Raw genomic sequence first — 6,750 nt, forward strand, 5'->3', positions numbered from 1 at the left:
TTACAACACAATGAAATATATAGTACCCATTTTGGTCTCTTTAGTTTACAGAGCTGCAGGATATTCAGTCAAATGAAACGGCCTCATGATCCCTACAAGAAAATCTCACGGATGGCTTTAAACGCCAGCAAACTAATCTTTTAAAATCACTTTTAAATGTACAGGAACAAACAACAGGAGACATGAGAGGTCCCTCTCAACAACAACAACAACAATCCATGTATCAACGGTTGATCTATCAAGAGTCTGACAGCCTGGAAGTGCCTAACAAGTAAATGAATGCAACTTGAATGGGAAAGGGAAAATGTTCATTCAGGTATTAGATATTGGAAATATCCGTAAAAAGAAAAAAAAAATCCTTTATGCACCTTGTCACTGCCGATCGTGAGTTGATATAAATTAAAACATATTTGCCAATTCCAAACCAAAGCAAGGGATTTATAAAAAGAAAAGTCAGCCAAAGGTGCCCTTGTACACATCTTTGGAGATGGAATGAATTGGGCTTGAATGATCCTAATCATCATCATCATCCCAGTGCAGTCCAAACTTTTGTCAGCCATTTTCAAATGGCAGCTAAGTAGTGGAAATCTTCTGTGCTGCTGAACTGGGGTTGTCCCCCTGGGCTGGATCATGCTGGCTGGGACAGACGGATGGACGGACAGTTGACTCACTGTTGTCTGTTGTTTCTGGACTCTGAAGGCCTCTGCTCCGTCAGGGTTCTGGTTTGGGGTGGTTGAGTGATGATGGATGGTGGTAGTGGTGGCAGTTGGAGCTATTCTGCCTCATGTACAAACGGGGAGAACCACTGTTGCAGTGTGTGATTTCTACGGGGGGGGGGGGGGGGGGGGGGTAATTTCCCCTGCTAGTAAAAAATGATAAAATATATCCTCCAAAATGTATTTATTTGAGGGAATAGCTACAGTGCATAACCACTCCCCCCCCCCCCTGAAAGGGAGTCTTTTTGACAATATTTTAGCTCCAGCAACCCCTCCATTAGCTTAGAACAAACGAGCGACAGGGGTGGAGATGAATGTGGCGTATGAAGGCAGGGTGGCGTAATGAAGGCTTGCTGGTCTGGATCCACGGTGCTGGGGAGCGGTTTGAGAGATGACGGTGTTGGTGGTGTTGGTGCAACAGTACACGGTTGTATTACTGAGACTCCGTCAAAACTCTGAGAGAAAGTCCCGCCGCCTTGGAGGCCGAGAGTGCTGTCGCCGCCGGCCCGCCCGGGGAGGTGTGTGTGTGTTTGACGGACAGTTCGAGGCGCGTGTGGGCGTGTTTGCTCGCAGCGGGTTGGCGAAGGAGGGGTGCGTGCTTGCTGCTGGCGGACTGGTCCGGGGGCGTGCGCTTGGCGGGCAGGGGCAAGGGGGCGCGTGACGAGGAGGAGGGGGGGGGAGGTGGGCGAGGGAGAGCAGGGAGGGGATGTGTGGTGGTGATGGTGGTGGTGGTGCGGGTGGTGATGGGTGGGAGAGGGGGAGGTCGGCGAGTCTATAGCACTTCCATCTGAAGAAGCTGGACTGGAACAGCCTCCTCCTTGAAGGTAGCGAATGCACTTCTTTTTTCTCCTAGGAACAGTCAAGAGAGTTATCTGTGAATAAAGTGTGGATGTAAAGCGACACATTGGTTTACTTAGAAAATACATCCATTTGTCAAGTTCATATAACAGTATTACCCATGTCATTAATATAACAATAACAGTATTACCCATGTCAGTTAATATAACAATAACAGTATTACCCATGTCATTAATATAACAATAACAGTATTACCCATGTCAGTTAATATAACAATAACAGTATTACCCATGTCATTAATATAACAATAACAGTATTACCCATGTCAGTTAATATAACAGTAACAGTATTAACCCATGTCAGTTAATATAACAATAACAGTATTACCCATGTCATTAATATAACAATAACAGTAGTACCCATGTCAGTTAATATAACAGTAACAGTATTACCCATGTCAGTTAATATAACAATAACAGTATTACCCATGTCATTAATATAACAATAACAGTATTACCCATGTCATTAATATAACAATAACAGTAGTACCCATGTCAGTTCATATAACAATAACAGTATTACCCATGTCATTAATATAACAATAACAGTAGTACCCATGTCAGTTCATATAACAATAACAGTATTACCCATGTCAGTTAATATAACAATAACAGTATTACCCATGTCAGTTCATATAACAATAACAGTATTACCCATGTCATTAATATAACAATAACAGTAGTACCCATGTCAGTTAATATAACAATAACAGTATTACCCATGTCAGTTAATATAACAATAACAGTATTACCCATGTCAGTTAATATGCCAGTATTATCCACGTCAGTTAATATGCCATGTTGTACACAAACAAATATATATATACATTTTTAATTTTTTAAACACTTGAAATATGTTACTCCTACAGGAGTGTTCAAATCAATATTTGTGAACGTGCACAACTCTCCCAAGGCTGGAAAACGAAGAACTAAAGACTGGAATTTGTGACGTCACCACGATATAAAATCTGTACAATGAATGAATGGGAGACTGATTTTGTGGAGCCCACAGCATTGTTTAGAGTGTTTGTTCCCCACATGAAGCCATCTTGTGTTTCTACTGGAGTGTAATAGTCTTGAAAAGAAGCCCCCTCGCTGCCCAACACCTTCACCAGACACTGTTCACTGGTGTCGTGCAGGTTCACAAATATTGATTGTAAATGTGCAATCCCTAAAAAAAAACAATACAATAAGACAGATCTGAAGTCTATTGTGACATCATTTGACTAATTCTCTCTCACCTATTCATTAAAGGTAATTACAGGAGGAAAGCCTGCAAATCACTGTGTTTCATGAGGCGTGTCGCCAAAAACAAAGCAGACTTCTTGCATAGATCTACATAAATCATCAAAGCTGTTAAGGGATCCTGTGATCATTACCAGAATATGACTCGACTCACTCCTTCAACCACAAGGAAAGACATTAGGCCATATTTAGAGACAGAGAATGAGAGAGAGAGAGAGAGAGAGAGAGAGAGAGAGAGAGAGAGAGAGAGAGGAAGATAGGAAAAGATGAGAGAAAGAAAGACATCACAATATGTCTGAGTTCACCATCAAAAGGCGTCCTGCCTGAATGAAGATTCACATGAGATGAGAATGAGAATCAAAGTGCAAAAGCTGCAATGAGTATGTAGTACTGTATGTGTGCGTGTGTAGTTATGTATGTACATGTATGATTATGTATGTATGTATTAGGGGTGTAAAGGTACACATATCCGTACTGAACCGTACCGAACCGTACTGAACCGTACGGCTGTGTACCGAACGAATACAACGGTATGTTAACAACTAACAACCGCCCACCGGGGGCTGTTTTTTTCACAATCTAATATAATAATTGTTCTTTATTTTTTCTTTAACAAATCGATTATTAATTTCAATATAGAATATTCGTTGACAGGGGCGGTCAGGTGGCGTAGCGGAGATTGCGCTCGTCACCAATGCAAGAGGCTGCGGTCTCGACTCCCGGAGTCAGCACTGCTTGGGGCTTGGGCTGATCGCTATACTAACCCGTTTGGCTGGGTTAGGGGGAGGGCAAGTCATGGGTGGGAATCTGGCGTTGTGGACAGCGACGCCTACAGGTCAGGTCTGGGCCCTTGCTCAGCGGAGGCAGGACTTGATGAAGGCAGCGTGACCTCCCACGCGTTACACTTCACCAATGAGAGTACTCGCTGCCAGGTGAAAAAAGAGTCACTGGCTGTCGCCGCGCGTGTCGGAGGAAGCGTGCGGTGGACTTCAGGGTTCCCTTGTACCGACCAGTAGGAGAACATGCGCACAACAACCAGGTAGGGGAGGGGGGGAATTGGCACAACGACTAAATTGGGACGGGGAGAAAACAGAGACAAATCGGAGAAAGAGAGGATACAAAAAATTAAATAAAAAATTCGTTGACAGCCCTACAAGTACAATTAGTTACTGCAAACTACATCACCCCTGAGTGGAACATGGAAAGCCAAACTTTCCCCCACTGTACCGAAAACCCGTACCGAACTGTGACTTCAAAACCGAGGTACGTACCGAACCGTGGTTTCTGTGTACCGTTACACCCCTAGTATGTATGTATGTATGTATGTATGTATGTATGTATGTATGTATGTATGTATGTATGTATGTATGTATGTATGTATGTATGTATGTATGTATGTATGTATGTATGTATGTATGTATGTATGTATGTAATTTATATATGTATGTGTATGTATAATTTGAGCATGTACAATGAGCATGTATGAGCAGGTACAATGAGCAGCATGTATGAGCATGTACAGTGAGCATGTATGAGCATGTACAGTGAGCATGTATGAGCATGTACAATGAGCATGTACATGCATGTGTGTGTGTGTGTTAAGCTGCTGTGGTGAGGATTTGCTCTAGCCACATTCACTGGTCTTTGTTGTCTCCAACTGAAATGACACACACACACACACACACACATTTCCATGACGTCACAGCGGGTGCAGACATTGTGGCAGGATGGGGTGTCTACGGTGCAGCAGGATGGGGTGTCTACGGTGCAGCAGGATGGGGTGTCTACGGTGCAGCAGGATGGGGTGTCTACGGTGCAGCAGGATGGGGTGTCTACGGTGCAGCAGGATGGGGTGTCTACGGTGCAGCAGGATGGGGTGTCTACGGTGCAGCAGGATGGGGTGTCTACGGTGCAGCAGGATGGGGTGTCTACGGTGCAGCAGGATGGGGTGTCTACGGTGCAGCAGGATGGGGTGTCTCTACGGTGCAGCAGGATGGGGTGTCTACGGTGCAGCAGGATGGGGTGTCTACGGTGCAGCAGGATGGGGTGTCTACGGTGCAGCAGGATGGGGTGTCTACGGTGCAGCAGGATGGGGTGTCTACGGTGCAGCAGGATGGGGTGTCTACGGTGCAGCAGGATGGGGTGTCTACGGTGCAGCAGGATGGGGTGTCTCTACGGTGCAGCAGGATGGGGTGTCTCTACGGTGCAGCAGGATGGGGTGTCTACGGTGCAGCAGGATGGGGTGTCTCTACGGTGCAGCAGGATGGGGTGTCTCTACGGTGCAGCAGGATGGGGTGTCTACGGTGCAGCAGGATGGGGTGTCTACGGTGCAGCAGGATGGTGGAAGATGTTTTGCTGAAGCAGCTCTCTGGTGTCTGTGTGCAGCTAGAGTAGGAGCTGTGCTGCTGCGATCTAAGAATAGAAGCCGCTGACTGAGGCGGTGAGAACGTTACCATCACCACCACCACTGCTCCACTGTCATTAGCTACACCTTTGTTTACACTGTTTATTTCTCTAATATTTTTATATTCAGAGTTATTTATATTGTTTACACTGTTTATTCTCTCGTATGTTTATATTCAGATACAATTCTATTGCCTATATTTATGTATTTTTGCTATTATCCTGCCCATACCTGTATGACCCCCATGCTGCTATGACATCTATACAATCTTTCCCAATTCATTGTCTATGGAGAAGCTTTAGACTTTATACTTGATGATGTCATAAGTTTGAGTTTTAGCACTCTAGTTTTTGGATTTGGGAGAGAGTTGCTTGTTCAGTAATATTCTTGTACCGTCTTAGACCAGAGGAATAAAATATATGAATTCTGAAATAATCTATGTAGCATTGTACAAATAACTATATATAACTGTTTTATATATCGTCGCTGGCGGAAGAAAACCTCGTAACTCAAAAAACCCAACTTTTCAGGAGATGAAAAAAACGAACACAGATTTGAGGGCGAATAAAGTTACGAGGTTTAGACAGATGATCGGTTTAATGCTTTCCCATTGTTTAAACTTTGTTAAACCACACACATATGGAGGATGATCTACTGAGTTGATTTATAATTTTGTATTTATTAAAAAAAAAATGTAATGGAGTTATGAGTTCTTCCACCAGCGATGATATTTACATTATCATTCTATTTGCTTATAGATACCACCCATTAATTTGAATATAGAATTTCTGATTTGAGGGTTGCCATGCCATCAAAATAATAATTTCTGACAGTATTTGAATGTATTGCATATACATTTCCACTTTTCTAGTTGTTCCCCAAATGCAGAAGCTGAACCGCCCCTACCCCACCATCAAGACATATTGATGATCAATCTTCTAGGCTGAGCCGATCTTCCATTTGCATCATTTTCCTTTAATAAACCTGGAGCCTCCTAATCTCTTCATTTTAGCAGTCAAACATTCATTTATCAGAGGCGACGCAGAATGTAATGTTACACCTGGGTTTTGAGGGTGAGAATGTCTGCTGCTCTGAGTAGTAAACGTTTGACAAAGTTTAAAGGGCCATTTCACAGAAAAACAATGCAGATTTATTTTGCACATAATCTCACACATATCCAAGGCTCTAAACTGTTTTGCACACATTAATTTAGTTTAAGTTATCTAGATATGAGTTTGAATATGGCCACCGCCACCGGTGATGTTGAGTCCTTGTGTTGTGAGAGTGTGTAAACATAGCAGTACCGTGTCTTATAGGGGCTCCTATCTTTTTCATGGAGCTGTAATTAACACAATACAAGGATTCAATGTCCCCGATGACATCACTGGTGGCCATATTCAAACTCATTTACTCTCAATGGATGAAATTAAAAACCGTTTAGTTTTTGGATGTGTGTGAGATTGTGTGCAAAATAAATCAGCATTGTTTTTGGTGAAGTGCCCCTTTAAGAAAGTGCAACATGTGCCGT

This window comes from Notolepis coatsorum (assembly GCF_963971535.1).
Source record: "Notolepis coatsorum genome assembly, chromosome: 8".
NCBI classification, from domain to species: Eukaryota; Metazoa; Chordata; class Actinopteri; order Aulopiformes; family Paralepididae; genus Notolepis; species Notolepis coatsorum.